Source organism: Scophthalmus maximus, chromosome 12 (genome assembly GCF_022379125.1).
Source record: "Scophthalmus maximus strain ysfricsl-2021 chromosome 12, ASM2237912v1, whole genome shotgun sequence".
In the NCBI taxonomy this organism is placed as follows: domain Eukaryota; kingdom Metazoa; phylum Chordata; class Actinopteri; order Pleuronectiformes; family Scophthalmidae; genus Scophthalmus; species Scophthalmus maximus.
Window position 1 is genome coordinate 12,336,015 of NC_061526.1, and position 21,350 is coordinate 12,357,364.

At 41.8% G+C, this 21,350-nt stretch overlaps 1 long non-coding RNA gene across 1 annotated transcript in view; it reads right to left on the reverse strand.

Annotated features, from left to right (window-relative positions):
• Positions 1-1,796: 1,796 nt before the first annotated feature.
• Positions 1,797-21,350, reverse strand: part of LOC124850869 — a 94,478-nt gene continuing 74,924 nt past the window's right edge. The window contains exon 3 of the long non-coding RNA XR_007031931.1: positions 1,797-2,230. This is a non-coding gene — a long non-coding RNA (uncharacterized LOC124850869). The remainder of the gene's footprint in view (positions 2,231-21,350) is intronic.

Sequence of the window (21,350 nt, forward strand, 5' to 3'; positions counted from 1 at the left end):
GCCACTATGAGACTTAACCGGGACAGGACGGGACATAACCCATCATGTCAAGCAATTACAGCTTACGTCCCAGTGAAACCACAGAAACATTGCCAGGGCTATTAAAAGTCTTCCAAGAAGATATTTTTGCCCAAAACCATTTGTCTCCTAGCTAAAGGCAGTAGTCAGGAGAGAAGGAAGGAGTGAGTGAGAGAGGGAGAGCTTATCTTTTGGCATTACACATCTTCCCACCAAAACATTAGCCAAAGTGCACCGAATCAATTCCCCTACCGATGAATATTTGATGTCACTCTTTGCTGAATTTCAATTTCAAAGGAGGGCCCCTTCACCCAGAAACCACCTTCCATTTCATAGCTCCACTGTAGAATATGTTGTTGGGAAATATTGCGCACAGTACATGGGCTTGTTTTGTTGTTGAATGTTTGTGTGTGTGTGTGTGTGTGTGTGTGTGTGTGTGTGTGTGTATGTGTGTGTGTGTGTGTGCGTGTGCGTGTGCGTTTGTAAAGTGTAAAGGTCTACAAGTGAGACTTAACACAGCAGAAAAAATGGTTATCATGGCTCATCTAAGTGAACCACAAGGAATAACTTTAATAACACAAGGATTTTTGGAGTGATCACATGAACACTTTTGTTCGTTACATCTACTGCAGAGCCTTCCTTCCATTGCCTTCTCTGAAAGGGTATACAATGTTTTTGCCTGGTAGCACCAGCAGCAACGTGTCTCTGTGTGGCTTTAAAGAGTAACAAAGAAGAATACTCCCAGATGGCACCAAGGTCTAAAAGGAAACAAAAAATAATAAAGTACAATCACCTTTTTTATAGGATCCTTGTACTGCGAGAAATGTCAGACTTGATGTATTACTGCAAGTTCACTGCACTCAAGTGTATGTGTGTGTGTGTGTGTGTCTATTTCATTAATTTTAGTAAGCGTGTATGTCTCAGTCTATATGCAGGTGACTATAAAGACTGAAACAGATCCTCTCTCAGTGAGTTCTTGTTCTCTGCCTTTTGCATTGTGTGCAGCTAAGTGTAATTCAATTGTGTGTACATACGGCATGTGGCCATGTGACTTTTGAAGTGAGACAGCTTTTTATTGACCAGGAAGACAGAGGCTATTCTTGCTGTCCTCAAATGGCACTGTGCCACCAGACTGAACTCTGTCTAACGCCTGTGCAATCACTGCCACAGATGAACTGGACCCTGTCGAGGTCCCAGGACTGCATTCAGTCAGACTCAAAACCAGCCTCCTCTAAAGTCAGCATTATCTAACCTAACTCTGCCTTCCACAGGGGAACAAGAGACCATTGCTGCACGTGATATTTCCTTACAGAAAGAAAAAAAACATTTGTCTCATTTTTAAAGATAATATACTCTTCCTATGCCCAGTGGAGCAAACATAAAAAGCATCTCAAACAGAGAGTAAATATGAATTCCCAGGAGGGGGCTGGGGTGGGCCCTGCCCACTTCCACACCACTCCACATCAGCCAAGATGAAAGACTGGAGGGGGAACCAAAAGCCCACCTTTCCCCCCATCATCTTTATAAATAGCTATTAAGAAATATGGAGCAAAGAAGCCACTGGGAATTCAGACAACAGCAGCAATTGGACGAACATATTTTCCCTTTTGTAAAAAGAAAAATAAGCCAGCCAATAAACAAACATTCATCCCTTGGTTCCACATACGTACAACTGGAAAACATCTTGAAAAAGCAGCACGCACACACAACAAGGAGATGAAAGAAGAGCAATTTGAAGCAGAAAGGAAAAAACACAACAAAGTTTTTCCTACCTTTTTCTGATCCTCCAGCTTTTGACTTGTTGACTTCTTGCCATGCTTGCTGGCTTCCGGTACATCCATCCCGGGTCCAAATAAAGAATAACTCCAGAATAAAATCGCAGGAATTTAGTTGAAGTGAATCCAGATGGCTACAGTTTGCCGACAAAGGCCTGTGTCCGGCTCACGCCTTCACCCGGACACAGGAGATCCATGGCAGGTAATAGTAGTAAAGTGTGTCTCTTGAGGGTTATCAGCACTTGAAATCCTTTGTTAAAAGGGGCAAATGCCAAACAGGTAGCGGGAGGCTACCAACAAAGAATCATTATGATGACTAGAGCAAAGAGATTACTGATGAGGATTTTCAGGCTGCAGGTTGTGTAGTTTACATTAGGATTACAGCTTCTTCCTCAGAGTGCAATCCCTGGTTCCAGCACACAATCTTCACTTCATATCTGGGGAAAGGAGAGAGACAACACATGCTATGATTCAAATTCACAAAAAGCAAAAAGGAGAAGTATAGATTTAGCTCCACAATTAATGCAAAAGCTCACAACCTCTCCAAAAAGTCAACATTCCCATTGGTGATTCACTGTACAAATGGTGGGGGCATCTGCATATCAAAGTGAATGTTGCCATGGTGCTCAGAGACAGAGAGAGACTGAGAGGCCTCTACTACATGCTGTTTGTTCTGTGTTGAGTGATTGTTGTCTTTTTTTTCTACAAACCTATTTTCACCAAAACATGGAAAGGGAAGGATTGGGTCATGCTGAGGTTGGGTAAACTCGCACCCTAGGAAGGGTCCAGGCATGGAAACATAACCACAGGATCTGTGGCTGGTCCCTCTGTGGACTGTTACAAGGGGTCAACTTGTCTATTTGGGTTACTAGCATCCTGCGCAGCGCAGCGTCTGCCTTTCAAAACGGTGGAGTTAAACCGTGATTTGTGACCGGAACTCCAAACCAGCTGGTGAGTGGTCCATATCTTACTGCAAGCAGTGTAGGTAAATTATTCAATGTTTTTCAGCAAAGCTTAAATGTTTCCCTTGACAGTAATGATTGCTGTTGCAGGCCACTTTCAGTTTACATAAGGCAATTTATTTAATTATTTATCCATTTTTAATCAAAGCTACATTATCATCACCAAACAATTGTCAACCAGCGAATCATGTCAGTTATAGCCCTAGAATTGAACAAGTTGCTGACAGTTTTACAGCAAATTAAAAGCAATAACAGGAGAAAAAAACTTCAATACATTAATTTATGTGGCTGATATTGAAAGCAAAATAAAGGTTAATGGGGTTATGATTAAATGTAGTAAAAACAAATACTTTAAAAATGTTTGTCCTTTTCTCTTCCAAGACAAGAATAAAACTGTATAGATATGCTATTGGCTCGGCGAGGGTGCAATGATCAGTATTAATTAAACCAAAAACAAAAACAAGAAAATTTAATATAATAATTTTATGTAAAAAAAATGACCAGAGAAGGGCATCAGAAAAAGGTTCACATGAAATAATGGAAAATTATTTTAAACAAAATACATTCATTGTTTAAGCAGTGAATGCTTGTATACCTCTTATATAGCTGTTACCTGTGTAAAACATTAGCTTTTTTTAATATCCATCAATTAATTCAGTGTTTCAGTTAAGCATGCAAGTTGAAAAAACATCTGAAATGGAAAATAACAAATTACTGGACAATTTGGTATTTTGACCTGATAATCACAGTAGAGGAGGCATTTTCAACAAACTGCATGGTAATCCATCCTATGATGTTTCACTGTGGACTACAACTGTCAATTTGCTGGCAGCGTTATATGAACAGCCATGCAATTCATAAGAATATAAGAATAAACCAAAAGTTATATAAGGCAATGTGAGTGAAGTATGTTTGAGACAATTTGTGATCTAAATTAAATAACTAATTAAATTACTTATGATGATGGAAAGTTTCTGGATAATCTGTTTATAAAGATTTTGTTCTGAGGACAATCATAGAGACAGACTCACTCTACTCTATTGAAAATGCAGTATACAGTCCTAAATATAGTTCCCCCATACACAGAAATACAATTGCATTGTCACTAAAATCAATACCTCTCTGCACAATTCAGCTGACGAGTTGGTCATTAAAACACTCCAATAATCCCTCAAGGTAAACGCACAGTGAGACGAGTCATTGCAGATAACAGCCTCCCCAGCCACCGGCAGACCATTGGGAAACCCGACTTGCGTTCTCCGCCGTCTCTTAACACCGTCCAGATCTTAACAGTTTTCTTTGCCACTAAACACTCACCCGTGCTGCAGAGGGCTGTGTACCACTGCAACCCTGTCAGTTACTTGAGGGCAATCATGTCAAGTACTGCTAACTCTGAATTGGTTCTTAGGGGTTATCATAAAGCGTGTGATGGGGCCCAATGAGATTTTCCACTCAAACTCAGTGTTAGCTGCTAGCAATAAGCTGTGAAAAGCACTCCTTTCAAGTACCGTGGGGATGCTTTTCCATTATGTAGTAGCCTCAAACAATAAGCAACGTAGTGGGAATATTTGCAGCAATAGGTGATGAGAAAGATTAAGCCAGTGCACTCTAAAGACTGGAAACAACAACATTTTTGTGTTAGGCATTAACACTGCATTCCAGAAATGCAAAAGTTGCGAAAAGCACAGCTGTATTGCTCCTAGACTTCCCCATTTCCCTCAGCTGTGGAATTAAATCAGGGACTTTCTAAACTAATGCATACTGCATGAGAGCTAATTTGCTTTTTTCTTCTTGAATATTACAAAAGCAGCAATGGAACCGCATGGGGGACAGCATGGCATACTTTGTTTGCTGCAAGGAAAGGGTTGGCTGGCATTCACTGTCACAGAGTGACAAGATGGCCTCCAATGTAGGCCACTGGGTTCAGGGGTCATTCTCCATCTGCTTTGCCTGACAAGCAACAGCAGGTACAGAGCACCCTTATTGAAGGACTCTGCGGAAGAAAGGAAAAAACATCTCCTGACAAGAGATTGCTGCACTGGATCTTGTACAATGCAACGGAAAAACTAGACCAAAAGGATTTCATAACATAACAATATTTCTAGACAGTTCTACAAGTAGAAAACATACTGTAAGCAGGTAATTTGTTCACTTCAATCAACCAATCAATCAAATATTATTTGTATAGCACATATTCAAAAATCAGGATTTTCCTCATTGGGCTTAACAAGCTGTACATGATGCAACATCACTCCTTGATTTATCAATCTGATAAACATATGAAATACAGTTGTCTTACCATCAAAAGTTCCATGTACAAATCACAACTCTGAGGCAATTTTCATGAATTAAAATTACCACCATTATCCAAACAAAATGTATCCAGGGGCCCCATATCCTCCTTACTCACCCCATGTCTCTCTCTAAGCATCAGTAAAGCAGCTAAAGCTCTGTGATTTCAATTTAACGAGCTTTCCTGAGATGAAGGCCAAGAAAACTCCAATGGCAAACTGCCCAAGAATAATGACCTAAAAAGCTGCTGTTGGTGTGGAAGTGTAGTATATATTCACTGTTTGTTGTTGAATAGCTTTGCAATTGTTCTTACAAATGTTGCAAATTCAAATGAGACAGTAAGGTCTATTTTACCGCAGATGTTTTGACATGTCATAATAGGAAAAGCAAGGTGTTACTAATAACATTAGGAGCGGTTGTGTCTCCACTGGCCATGATAGTGAGTCAGCATGTACACGCTACCAGGATCCTACAAACAAGAGCATCTTAAATGGAGTATTAAATTAAATCTGTTTCTACGGAGCATAATGCTGTTTTGATAAAACTGAATCTGATAAAACAATACAGTTATTTGCGTGTTCCTTTGTACAACCTTTCAGTCTAAAGTCAATTTCTTATTAGGTAGTTTGCAACAGAAAAAAATAACAATTTAGACCACACCACATTTAAATTATTGGCCTATATCCAAACTCTAAATTATCCATGGTCATGGTCTTCAAAAGTGGTGGTATTGCTCCATGCAAGCCATGGCTGAAAATGTTTTTAAACCAACTTACAACTGTTGCTAGTTCTGTACTGTAGTTGCTATAGCAAACGCAATTTTTTTGGAAATACAAACGTACTGCTTTGCAGCCCCATAACATTACATTACTGGGTCCTTATGTAGAGCTTTTAAGTTCATGAGCCTGAAACAAAATGATACGAAGTACTTAGAAGTTCAAGTACAACTCCGACAACTCGGTCCCAAAACTCTCCGGCGTTTACTACACAACTCAACAACCAGCGTAACATATCAGCAACCTTTCTCAAATTGCCGCGAGGCAAGCGACGAAAAAGACTCACCACACTCTGTTGGTCTTTTGGAACAAAAAGGACAACACGGCACAAGGCCGCGCTGCGTCTTCTCAAGAAAATATACAGGATTGTTTCTCTCCTGGTATTTTGGACCCCCTCAGATAATTAGTGCTAATTAGTTACAGCTGAGTAAAATTACCAATCACAGGTGTACTAGTTGGTGCAATTAAGAGTCAAACCCCCTACAGCGGTAGGACAGAAAATGACACAAGAATAGATTCATTGATAAATGCAGCAATGAATGATTTAATAGGTACATGAATGAAAAAATGAATACACTGTCATGAAAAAGGCAATTTTTGTATAGGTCTTAACTCAGTCTGAAGCTGGATCGGTAACAGCGGTGTGATCTCCGAACCCACTACTTCTGTCTTTACTTGGCCACTATGATGCTGGATTTATGCTCGACGCATCGGTCCGTGCGCGCCAGCGGCTGTGACGTCCCCGCAGCGCCAAACTAGTTTATACTCGCGCTTCAGGCACGTCTAGCAAAGTGCAGTCTTCTGCTAACCAGAGGGTGTCGCTGTTGACAAAACACTGTCTTCACCACTGGAATCGCCACAAGAAGAAGAAGGAGGCGTCACGCACCATGGCAACGGGCGACAGACCTGGCGTCATATTCAATTAATATAATTTCTAAAAAGCTCAACAAATAACTGTTATGACAGTATGTGGTAACTATATAAGGTGATATGAAATTGTAATGCAGTGCCAGTCCATTTAACTAACTGAAACACGTAATTTAGACTCAATGGAGAAACAGAGTCACACTAAGAAATATGATCCATATTAGGTGTTTGCTGTGAAAGAAAAGAGATTTGAGTTGCAAAACACCTACTGAAGTCATCAGAAATTGAATAAAACTTTGTCAAACCTGTTTCTATATTTATTGTTTAACGAAACATTCATTTGAGATTCAAATCCCATTGGTTGTAAAGAATTTTATTGGAGGCAAATCTCCATAAACTGCATATGAGCAACAGCCGCTGCAGTTTCATCGCAGCCTGGTGTGTAGTGGTGGTAATCCCACCTTCAATCTCTACAGCTGTTCGACATTTACCCCCACCCACTGGCCTTTCACAAGCACTTTGTATTCAACGGGTGTCTGTAACTCACCAAGTGGTCAATAAAGTTTGATTCATGAGGCCTCGGCCCGTAACTACACAGTGCTGCTTTAATTCGAGGAGATGTAAATGATGGCCATAGATCCAGGCTGATTTCCTCAGGGAGAGCAGAACAGTTGGGGGAAGCATGCGCTGTAAATTATCACCTCAATAGGTCAAAGGTCAAACATAAAGAATGCCCCACCATTACATTAAAATGCTATAATGCCCTAATGGCATTATTTCAACGTAAACCTCATTTTATCAGCCTCTGCTTGGCCAATCAAAACATATGTGATATGGTTGCTAAGACTCATTTATGTTGTGAACTATCATTCCCACACGCACTATCCACATCACACTACTCGCAACGGTTGGCTAAAATATGAAGCATGGTATGTAGAATTATTTGAGCATTCATCTTTTAATATGATTACACTAGCATTACAGTGCCACTCAATTCCTAAAAACACTAATAAAATGATACACATTTATCACATTTTTACGGTACATATAATTGGAAATAATATTACAATATACATATCTGCATGGTAGCAGTGAGCAAGTGGCTACTGTATGGTAACCACTGGACAGAATTAGGGTAATGGGAATATTTCATCAATTAAGAGATTTGTAATAGACTTGCCATTCCTCAATGGGCTTGACAATGGGCCATTAATAATACTGATGAATCCGATAAATCCAATAGGGATCCACATTACAGTTGATACACATTATAGCACTTTGGGGACTAAAGTGACCACTCTGAAGCTCTTCTGTCAAAGCTTCAGCACAAAACACTTTCACAATATACAGGAGTGGGCACAAGAGTTTTATTTTTCAAAATGCTAAATTAATTCTAATGTACACCATGTTATATTCTGCATTTATACATACGCAAGAATGTGGCAGTTACAACCAAAAGGTCGGGGGACAGTTATACTATGGTGTTGTGAAAGGAAGTGAAAGTAACATTAATAGAAAATGAAAGCTAAATATAAAAAATTAACCCCCAACAAAAAAAGGAGACTGAATAAGTACACCAGAGTACGCATAGTACAGCAATGTGGACCATATGGGAGAACAAAGAAACCAGACGCTACAGTAAATATTAATGATGTGCAAAATGTGTATTGTTGTATTAACATAAACAAGACTGCAGAGGCCACAAGCGTGTATGGGAAATGTGTATGTTTGCGTGCAGTACTAATGTATGGTAGGAGGTCCTCTATGATGCCAACCACTATGAATCTTCCCAGTCTCTGGACATTTGGGCTCTGAATGGGAGAGTATTGTGTTTGCTTTACAGTTTGCTGCCTCAGCCAAATTGAACATCTAGATACTGAGCACGCTGTTGTGGTTGGTCCACGAAATGTCTTTAATATTACTTCCAGCACATATTCTAAGGTCAGGAAAGGCCACTAAGTGCAAGGAAGGCAGGCTATAACGGCCATAAATATCAGGAACATGAAAGTATGCCAGTGCCTAAAACCACAAGGTGCAATAATACGCAATTAAGGCCTAACTTTATTCTCTCTTCTAGTTCCAAAGAACCTCAACTTCAAATCCACTCCATGTACTCATGGGCGTTGATGGTGCAGCTCAAAGATGGCTGGAACTTTGTCATTCAATGAATACCTTGGTAGGCCGATACAGGTTAAATATAGGAATAACTAGATATAACTAACAATCCGCATGAAATGCAAAAACAAAGTCTGCTGTCACGGTAACTGAGGAGAGAAGGTGCCAGCTTAAGCGTGTGTGTGCTTTTGTGTACACAGCTCCAGGTATCCTGGCTCTCTTTAATAGGGTAATCACTAATGTGTAGGTGAAGGCTGACATGTGAAGCAGCAGCTCATTAGCTTGACGAATGCATGTAGCAGTGTCAACTTTGCACAGTTTGTTCTGTTCCACACACTTACCGGAGTCTGACATTTTCCTGGCACCACGCTGTTTATTGTTTTCCGAGATGACACGCTATTTGGCTGGTTGCAGCAAAATGATTCAGGAATGATATCAGTACCCTCACAGCTAAAACGGCACCTGCCAAGCATCCTCGCTCACTTGGGATTTTTAAATCTCACACTTGCGGCGAGATTCCTCACTCAAACAAAACAGAAATATTAAACAATTCAAAACAAATGTACTTGACATTGATAATGAAAGCTATTAAGACTTTTGCAGCCGCAGGGAACGAGCTAATCATCACTGGATTACAGAACAGCAACACAACTCCTGTAGCTGGAGTGTAAACCTGATCATCTAGCGGAGCTAAAAATATGGTGGATATGTTTATTTCATCATCTTTGACATTAATTCATGGCTTGTCTGCCTTATGGAGGATTTTTAAATCTCACACTTGCGGCAAGATTCCTCACTCAAACAAAACAGAAATATTAAACAATTCAAAACAAATGTACTTGACATTGATAATGAAAGCTATTAAGACTTTTGCAGCCGCAGGGAACGAGCTAATCATCACTGGATTACAGAACAGCAACACAACTCCTGTAGCTGGAGTGTAAACCTGATCATCTAGCGGAGCTAAAAATATGGTGGATATGTTTATTTCATCATCTTTGACATTAATTCATGGCTTGTCTGCCTTATGGAGGCCCAGTCACACCAAAATTTAAATGAGCACAATGAATAAAAAATGTTAGCTTTCCAAAGAGCTCCGAGAGCAGAATTACCTATTGGCTCCAGCGATCTGGTTAGAACCATGGATTTCATAACGGTGGTGGATGAGTTTGTAATGAAGCTGCAGGTATTAACAACAGTTTCAAGGTACAACGTTTCACACTGTTACCGTGTGTTCAAGGCGGTTTTATGCTGATGTTTGGGGAACCAGTGACAGCTTTTTAGAGGAGCAGATGGAGTTCTTTGGGTGGACAATGTGTCACATTGTTATCATATAATTCTCCACAAGAAAGGAAAAAACAAGAGTCTCTTTTCATAGTCCCATTGGTCTGATCAAACTGATTGCATCCTGTGTTGACAGCTTTTATCAGGACCACTGCAGTAATCTCCAAGTTTCTGCGTCAGTGCAGCACATCTGGCATGTAACCACCCTGTGGTGTATTTTGTGGAAAGAGGCATATATTCATGCATGCTAATGTTACATTTAGAATACTGCAGCAAGCTTTAGCAGCCTGTCAAGGTTATTTACTTTCTATGCTGATGATAATTACGTGGGGCCTCTGCCCTTTTCTGTGCCAGTTGATGCTTCTGGACGAACACTGGTGGTTTCTCTGCCGGTGGTGATACTGTAGCCTTGTCACACAATGACTGTTGATCAGGTCTTCTAATCTGACCCTTTCCTTAACAAGGTTATTAACCATGCGTTAGTAAAGGCGAAGAAATATTTGTGGCCTACCTACTGTCACCAGTTAAGGGGCTATCTTAGGAAATGGTCAATATGGCCGTTTTTAGCACATAAGACAGTCTGTCATATTAGTTGGAGGACTTGTTGGAACATGTCGGACTCGGAGAAATCCCCTGATGTCTTCGTCGTATTTGAAAGGCCAACTCCAAAAAAAAGTCTGCAAAATTGGATTCAGTACATTTTCCATGTGAAAGCTGTCAGAAAACAGCTTTAGAGTTAAAGGAGATCGTATTAGGTCGGTGGGACAATGAACTAAAGTGTGAGATGCACACCCCATGTGGCCCTCTGTGGTTTTGACTTGTTTCTGCCTAGTTGGTTCATACATACACCACTTTGTAATATAACTAACAAATCATAAGATACTAACATGTACACAATAACTAAAACAGAAGTATAAAAAGTGTTTTAAAGGTGATTATTTTCCACAAAGCAATTTAAATTCTAAGAGATGTGTAAGAATCATGTCATTTAAATATCCATTAATAAAATGTATGTTTTTGACAATATGCAGTTTTTCATTTTAGAACTTATGGGTGAAAAAAACACTGCATAGTCCACTCTTACTTTAAGAATTAAGAATTTAACATCAGTTTTGGAGATAAATAATCTCTGTCTTCCTCCCTCCCAGGCTTCTCGCCCTCAGTCTCTCTCTCTCTCTCTCTCTCTCTCTCATCATGTTGTCGCTGCTCTCCCTCCCTGGGCTTGTCTGATATTGAAGATTAAACACAAAGAAAAAGGGGGAAAAAAAGCCTTCCCGCTTTTCCATTTGTCTACATACAAGCTGCATTACCACTCAATTACACTTAGATTACATTAATGTGCTTTCACTCAGCCAAGCCTCCTCTGCACGCGCCAAACCCATTCTCCACCGTCGGCGGTGCCTGTGTGTAGCATTATGACGGCGCATAATCTTGTGATATTGTGTCGGGATTAACATCAAATCTCATTATGGCTTTGGTGGATCACAGGAAAGGGAAGGAGGGAGGAGGCAAAGTTGGAAGGGGGTGATTGCATCTCTATTTATTTATTTTTACCAGGTTTTTTGCATGTTAAGGAGAGCAAGCAAGGGGAACATTTGGGAGGAGAGATCAGGGCTGTGAAATCTCAATTCACAAAGATGGAAAGTTGATTTATTTTACATATGAATTTTTAATTCATGTGGGCCTCTTGAATACACACAAGGCACAGTCGACTGAGACAAACCCGACAGAGGTTAAGGGGTCAAAATGAGATGTGACAACAGGATTCATGATGAATCCAACAGCCTAACCCTCTTCCCCCAGCACACCACGCCTCGCCCCTCCACACCAAACACCTCTTCTCTGTTACCATTTTCCCCTTGCTCGCGCTTCATAAACCTCTGTTTTACTACCAATAGATCTGTGAAGGTTGTAATTGCCTAAGTGATATACACCCGGCGCCGGGACGCGGCTCAATTTCACTGTGTTTAAAATGCCGCCACACCAAGGTAACGTTCATGGGGAGCGCCTTGCCCTGTTGAATGAAACAGATTGTTAAACCAAAATTAAAATTTCGACACATACATCCCTATTCCCAGAGGTGTAAGCGGTGGATGGGATCGTGGGGGCCTCAAGCATTTTCTATCATGCAGATACACACTCTTAATTCCCCTGCTCCGCATTGCGAACATGCTGAACACACACGCATTGTCTGAAAACAAACATGCATTCAAACACATGCATAAAACAAATGCACACACACACACACACACACACACACCTCCCTCCCCCAGTGGTGCACTGTGTTGGTTATTAAGCCTGTGGAATGTCAGTAAATCACACTGAGGCCCCAGCAGAAATGAGGGATAACAGCACACGGATGTTGCAACCATTGATTGCCAAATGCATCATCTTTTTACATTCCCAACAGGGTGGGGTTTGTTGGGGGAGGGACACCTAAACAGGGACCGGGGCGCTTGCTTTACACGCAGGCAGTGGTTGGGAAAATCTGTTCCTGTAGTTGCAATCGAATTCCACGAACACCCTGGGTGTTATCACAGGCCAGCAGCAACGATGAAGGGGGCAGAAATAAATAAAATGAAAAACGCAGATTGAGAAATTCTGGATCATTCTAGCAAAACACTTGGAGGGGGCTTGTTGTGGCCTCTGAATAAAGCCACCATGTCAGTGTGTAACTGTATTGCCTTGTACTTGATGTTAGCACTAACGGGATAATGGCTATTGCCGTTTGATCAGGAAATAATCGTGCTGGGTCTTTTACCAGGTATTTTCTTTCAAGTTGTCAGCAGGTATCAGACACCGGTTAATCCATCACATGACCTGGAGCCATGAAGAAGCCACAGCAGGTAGTTGAAGAACACTGCTTGTTCTTCTTAGCAGCTGAAGATGTTCATTGAATAAGCCTTTACGTACATTATGATAGTGAAATTCAAGCATACATCGAAAACTACACTCACTTGTCAAGTTTACATTTGCAAAGTCTGTTTTGAATATATTCAGAAAATTATATATATACCTATATACACATGGGCTAAATAAATGGGACGTTAAAAAGGAATAAAGCTGCAAACAAAGAATTGCCACCGCACTGCATGTTGTTTTTTGGCTAATAGGTCTCGGACGAAGAAAGAGATAATACCACAGTCAATATTGGTCAGGCTTTTAGGAGCTGGACAGCCCTATATGCTGTTAAAGGGCTCCAGCTTGACTTTAAAGTGGCTTTTCTTTTTCTTGATGCACAAGTAACTTTGACGGGTACATAATGTTGCTCGCTCGCTGTGTGTTTAGGGGCCCCTTTCACTAGGGTTTTGCAGCACCTTGCAAAGATGGGAGGGCAGAGTGGTGGCCAAAGGGAAGCGGGAGGTGTGGCATTTTGTTGGGTCTGAGATGCTGGTGCTGGTGCATCATCTAGTGGCAGTAAATATCGCATATGTATATATATATATATATATATGACCTTGAAACATTTGTCTGTGCCCTGCGTGTAATTTATTATTTATTCCCAGATGTGTCTTCCAGTTTTGTAATGGAGTTTTGGAAATACAACGGATGATATCAATTTAAAAGCAGCAGTGCAAGATCATTTGGTCGACTAAAAACAGTAAAATTGACACTTGTCACCCTAAATGACTGATCTTGACTGAGTAGCAGAAGAGGAGGGAGCACTGACATATTTTCGAATTTGTGGAAATGGTGGCCGGGCAGTGAGGATACATTATCCTCAAATTTCCATATGTCACATGACACAGGGGGCAAACCACAGACACATAAGTACAATGTTCTTTTTTGAGTCAAGTGAGCAAACCAGTCAGCGGATATATTTTGTCAGAAGACGATCATCGTCACATGTTGCAATCGTCATTTCCGGAGGGAGCACGACGTACATGTTATCACACTTGCAATGACAATGCTCATATGCTGATGTTCAGCGGTTACGATATGTCGCATTTTTGTTTCCATTGTTGTTTTTCTTGCTGTGTTCGCAAACATTACTGATATTGATCACTGATCCCATCAGAGTGCATAACACAATGATGTCAAGTGATACTACATAAACATGTAGTTGCCAAGGAGTTTGATGAGGACTAGCACCCTCCTCGTGGGAAAACAAGACGTAAAACAACAGAACAGTCCAGGAATTGTTTGAAAAACTAAAAGATGATGAAATGATGAAGGTAATATATGCAACATTGAAAACTGAAAAATCAGCCAAGATGGATCAGTTTTTGTTTTTTTTACTCAAACAGGCATCATCACTACAAGTGGTTTCCACTGTATTTTGTTTCATATATCAAAGAGTTAATATGCACAGCCTTAATTTGGTTGTTAAAAAAAAAATAGAAGCCTGTGTGAACATCAAAACAATCCATAACTGGTGGATTAGAGACAAAGGCTTGAGAAGATATGCATAAGGAGGTTAATTACTTTGGGTTTTTTAGCTAACAAGGAACCCAACCATCAGATGTGGGACCCCAACCCAAGCTGGGCCGCTGGGCTTCCAGCTACCAGGTACCAGCTGCTGTCCAATATCCATGGCATGGGCTGTATCCAACATGTGTTGGTTTCATTTTTTGTACACAGTCTATGTCTCAGACCAGCTAATCAGCTGATTTAACTCCATCACCATATCTCTGTTCTTTGCGGATGTGTCCCTGAGATATCACAGACGCCCTCAAAATAATATCCCTCACTGTAGTTTTTGCGGTTGCCATGGTCACAAAGCAAAAAAGTTGAACCGTCATAAACAGAGTGCAGAGGCAAATAGTCATGCACACTCACAAGAGCGGCAGCCGCCCTCCCTTACTACTGCGCTTACATCGAAAAGAAGAGGAGGATGCAGAAACAGGAAATTGCTGTCCGAAAGCACATTATCTGTGATTTGCGAGAAGCAGCATATCATGCCATGAAGGTATAAACACCTTAGTTTACTGCACAATGCTGCTGTGTAGAAAACACATCAAATTTGCATAAAGCATTGGGTGAGATCTCAGGTACTGCTATGATGTGAAAGGTGTACAATCACCAGTGAGTTTGTCCATCCACATGCTTACCGATGGCTGATCATTGGCTGCGGATTGGTATTTTTACAGAAGTGCACACCGGTTGTGGGTTTAATGAAAAAAATGTAACAATTGAAACATTCCACTCAGAATTGATTATTGCAAATGACATTAGTTGCCTGTTTACTCCAGTGGCATTGAGTTGCTCCCTCTTTATTACCTGTAATTTGTCCGGACAGACATTATGAACAGAGAGCCCCTCAGTAAAGAGTTTGAGTGCAATACAAAAATGTTACCGTAACATCTATTTTTTCTATCTGCAAATAGCAGGTATGTTTACAGTACATGCAAATTCATTCACTTTGCGATTTGATTTCCATTCATTACATCTGTATCACAGTGACAGGTGCTGTTTTGTTGAAACTACACTAGATGGAGTTAAAAGGACAAAGAAAATGAGGCAGGTAGATTAGCAACATTTATGAAGAGTGTTTTTTTTTCCTTTGCTGTTGAGGGTTTTTCAAAATTTTCCACTGACAGTTGTGTTGTGCTTTTATTCACTAATCACCCACTTACAGCATTAGTAGACTCGTTTGCAAGGCCAATTGGAAGAAAGCAACGTAGTGAATGATCCACTCATCCACTTTTCATTTCATACCGAATTCTCTCTTAGTATTGTTAAAACACACTTGCTGCCAGTAACGAAGGTTTTGCAAAACCTACTCCAATCCACTGCAATCATTTTTGTCCCTGACTTGTCTGGTGCACATGTTGAATCTAAACACTGACAGAAACTGCAGAATGCCCTCAGATGTGTCACACTTCACCCAGAGGTACCCTGTGTGGAGGGAGAGGTGAGGTGTGGTGATCGAGGAGTAGCAAGAGAGAGGACCCTTCAAGTCCCCAGTATTCCATTAGCCAGACTGCTCTACCACCTAAATTCACACACACACGCACGCACGCTCGCACGCACGCACGCACGCACGCACGCACACACGCACACACACAGATGGGAGGCAAGTTTCCCATCCCAGTCTCCTTCCGACACCCTCCCCCATTCCACTGCCTCTCATCTTCATCCTCCTACTCCTCCTCTTTCACACACCTCACACCTCACACCCTCTGTCAATCACCATCCATCACTCAAGACCTCCACAGATGGGCCTTCGAATAACACACATGTACGCACAGAGCCCATAGTCGCTCACACCGTCACATACACACAGATACACACACAGGCAAAGTCGCCAACACTACACACGCAAGCACGCACGCACACGTTCACCAAAAGGGCTCTAGACTCACTTACTCTTACCAGGGTTGGCCAGAGACACACACACACACACACACACACACACACACTCCACCCCACACACTCTTTCATGTGAGGCTTTAAGCAGCTCAAAAACCCCAAAACTCCATGGCGGAGCGGGAACCCAATTAGGACTCGATTAGCGGCATCAGATTTACCTGAGAGACTGAGCCTTGGGCTCACACCGGAAAAGACAAAGTGGCATAGGGGATCAGGCGGCGGCGGTGGTGGGGCTGTCAGGGATTTGTGGAGGAAATTCACCACGCACTTATTTCCCATGGTTTTGTTAAGGCTGCCGCTAATTTCCCCATGTTTTCAGATCAATGCAGAGAAAGAGCAGCATTAACGAGCCTCGCTCCTTCTCAAGAAACGGTGGTATGACACACTGTGATCGGTGTAATTAAAGAAAAAGGTTCAAACGTAAAACTTCAACTTGCTAATCAACAAGTTAGTTGCCCAAGAGCCAGGCTGTAGCAGGAATCAACCGCATGGCTCACCTTTAAATCTCCTGGCAGGCAGAGGTGGTGTGAAGGAGGATTCCACTCCAAAAAAAGTATTCCACTCAGTATCCAGCTCTTAATTTTGAGAATGTGACCCATCCAGCGTTCTGCTGCTCACAAATCCAAACCTGCCTGCAAGCAAGGAAGTAAAAAAAAAAATTACACCTACACCTTTCGTCCTGAATGCCAACTCTTTCCTCCTGTAGCCTGAGGAAAGCCTCCTGCAAGTGCCTCTGCGTGTGAGAGGGAGTAGTAGTAGTAGTAGTAGTAGTAGAATGAGGTGGGATGGATAATGGGAGTAGGAGGGGAGGGATGCTGGTGGCTCACATCATGAGAAGAAGTCGTAATCTCCGCATCGGCATCCTCTCAGCTAAGGGAATCGAGCCACTAGAGGAGAAGAAGCTGGAGAAGAAAAAGAGGAGGCGGCGAGCGGCATGAAGGCAGGCAGTGGTGAATGAGTGGAGGATGCAAGCTCCCTCCCCTTCACACGGCCTCTCTCTCTCTCTCTCCCTCTCTCTCTCTCTCTCTCTTTTCCTCTTTCTCTGTCTCCTCGCACTCCTACCCCCCGCCCTGCCACAGATTGCATTGCACTGATGAAATTTTAATGGTTCTTTTAGGAAGAATAATGAACATGGTAGTCTCTGGAGTTGAGGGGGTGGGGGTAGCTTCTCCACTACACACACCTACAGAGGCATGCAACAAACGTGTATGTGTACACACGGCATGCGAGTGTGTTTTTCGCTCTATCTTGTTCTCTGTTTTACCCACAGTCACCGGCGCATACTCCCACTCACACACCGCAACCCTGCACAGATTCACTCACACACTCCCCGTTTCTTCATTTGCACAGGAACACACACAGACATACACATGCCATGCAGGCTCACACTCAAAAAACATCAAACACTGCTACTGACAGACACACACACACACACACACACACACACACACGCACACGCACACACACACACACTCACACACACACACACACACACACACACTCTCTCTCTCCTCCAGTCACATGGGGAAGATGGGGTGGGGGAGCAGATGGAGAGATCCAACCCATCCTCAAAATGCTCTCTTGGTGCACACTCACACACACACACACACACACACACACACACAAACACACACACGCACACACACACACACGCACACACACGCACGCACACACTGCAGCAAAGGCACATATAAGCGCACACCCAAATGAAGTGGAACAAAGAGCGCAGAGGCAGCATGTGGAGGCACCAGGAGGAACACCACGATGGGAGGAGAGGAGTGAAGAGGACCAGAAAACACACTATCTTCAAAGTACCTTCAGTCGGCAGTATATTCAAGTGTGGTAGAGTAGAAAAGATAACTAAAACAAATCTAAAAGGCCAAAACAAAACACTTTACAACACTGCCATCCTTTTAATTTCAAATTAAAGCGGCAAAGTTAATTGAAGCAAACATAAATGAAGTTCCTTTTATGTGCCCTGTAAGTTTATTCACCATATAAATAAGTCACAACACAATTTCGATCATTTACAGGAAACAAGAATGGCACTCAGCAGAGCACATACCTCCTTCAAGGCCTAACAGTCCCCTTATATTCAATCAAGCCAAATCACACAGATTGCACACACTCGTAGATTCCAGTCCTCTGAATATGCCTGGGTTTTTTTCATCACGGTCCATTAAATATCCCCTTGGAAATCTGTGAAAATGTCAGAAAACAACTCTTTTTATAACATCTTTCTTTAACAACTCACAATTGTAAAGAAAGTGATTTTGTCCACAACAACAGGCCCACATCATATCATTCCGCCGAGTTCCGTGGTACTTTTTGAGTAATCCTACTGACAAATGTAGTGGAAAATCTTTTGTGTGTCCGGTGGAGAGGCTGGAATAAAGATTCTTTGAACAAAGTGAATTTTGTCTAAGTATTTTATTCTGTCGCGAGCAGAAGGCAGACAGGTTTCACAGAGCACACAGGGCAATATGAAAAAAAGTGTTGGCCTGAAAAAGTGTTGGTGTGAAAAAGTGTTGGTCTGATAAAGTATTGCGCTGAGCTATGTCTTCAGCAGAGCTATATAGTGACAAGACAAAGAGGAGTTTCCGCAAAGATGGAGGTCTCCCCACCAGTAGTGACGTCTGCCCCCAAGCAATATGATGCTGAGGTCAAGGTAAACGGAAGAGTGTAAGATATATGGCAGAATGGGAGTTATGACAACCAGATGGGTGTAGGGTGGAATCTGAAGGGAGGCAACAGTGCACAAGACGTAAAGAACTATGAATCACAGTATAAAGTATATGTAACACAGTATATAGAATATGTTCTACTACACAAACAAACAAACAAACGCCTTGTCGAAGGTAATAAATGCTGACCTGTGTTTTCAATAGATCATTTGTCTTTTCTATACAATGCCATAAAATAGACTAAATAACCAAACCAGACACCAGTAAGACTTATTTCCTGAAAAGACTTCACTAATTCATCCATTGTAAATTAGTTTCTGATTAATTTCCATGTCGATTGACTTATCTGCCTCAAATTAATTAACTCATTGTTTCAGCTCTAATTGAAAGGCAAGAGATTCCAACCGTATATTTATTAACATACGTGTAACCTGATTTGAAATTGCTTTCTGCTGTACAGTGATTTACTTCTGGTATTTAAACTTTGTCCTTAGAGCCGCCACCTCAAAGCCTCAAGATGAAGGGCCAACTTCCCTCTTCTCCTTATCGCAGCGTGGACAGTTGGTGCTGCAGCCAACGTAATAACCACCTCAGTGACTGGCAGGGACGACTGCTGAGTCTCTTCAGCTGCGCACACACATGCACACACACACACACACACACACACACACACACACACACACATCCCACCTGCTGGTGCTGTCCTAACCTGAGATTAAGCACTGCCTGACAGGTGGATACAAAAAGTTCCTTACTCCTTGAGTAGAGTCAAACTGATTTGTTTGCAGTGAAATGTGTTGCTTGCTACATGAGATTAATATTAATAAACTGGTAAGGTCAAAATAAAAACTCAAATTAAAATATGCCATTATTGTTATCTACATACGTGTTTTGAAACATATATACTATTATATATCTGTAAAATTATATAATTAGCAACAATTACAGTACCACGCAAAAGATCCTTAGTCATCATGTAACGAGAGATCAAAACTCTGCAACAAGCAGAAAACCCACCGACTGTCATCAGATTCTGATTCAAAACGTCCTCTCCTCCCAGCTGAGCCCCACCCAAAACATAGAAACAAGCCAAACTCTTCTATCGACCTCACTATGTAAAGTGGCTTGGGATGTGCGTTGTGATTTGGTGCTATACAAATAAAATTGAATTGAATTGAAAGTCAAGCAAGAGAGATAGCTCATGAGATAATGCGTAAAAGGGGATTGAACCTACATCAGACCCGGGGATTTCCTCTGGCTCCCTCACTGTTGCTCCCTACACCACAGATCAGCATTCATCACATAATCAGTCAGCAGTGATAAGAAAAAATTCCGTCCTGAAAAGACAGAAGAGATTTGGTACAATTACAGTAGCTCAAAATTACATCTGTGATCTTTTTTTTTTATGCATTTGCATTTTATTCGCAAACTCTTCACTCATAGTCTGTCAATCTGGATACGGTAAATAACAGGGTGTCATTCAGCTTGAAATGTCTTATACCGCAGAACCTGCAAGTGACATGTTCCGCCACGTTCACTTTCATGTCGACTTCTCTCCCCCCGCAGCTCGGGAAAATCCAACCGGAACTGTAACAGGGTGTGACCGAAAGTTTACCCAACGCAGCAGGACATTAAGGCAAGTTTGAGCTGACAAGCAGTTTTTCTGGAAAAGAGGCAATAAACTCAGAGTCAACTCTCGTCGGCTGTCGAAATTGTTCTCATCCCTCATGTTCCACCTGTGCGCAGTTCCCAAAAATCAGCGGCGAAACAGGAGAATCTTAATTCAAATCTCCAGTTTTAAGGTTGCTTTCATGGTTAATCCTCAACATGCCACGGCCAAGTTTACAGACAATGTCAGGGAGACAAGCAGTTCACAATGCGCCTCTTGGTCTCACTGACGTGATGGCAGTTTTGTTTTCCTTCAAATAACACAGCACTTGAGAATCCTGGAGAAAACCCAGCCAGCCGAGTCTGTAAGGAAGCCGTGTGAGGTGTGTCAGTAATGATGGGAGTGCCGGGGAGACATAGCTTGAAAGGCACTTAAGAGTCGAGCAGGAGTGTGAGGGGAATAGTCGTGATGTGTGACATGCGAGTCATCCTCCACCCTGGGATAGAAAAACAACAGCTTACAAGGTTAAAACTGTCTGGAGGAGCTGTTGCAAGATTTACGATATTTGGAAAAGAGACGGCACCATTGCTATATTAGAAAAACAACGGGGTACATTAAGGGCTGCAGGTATATTGAGCAGATGTTTTGACGGGAAC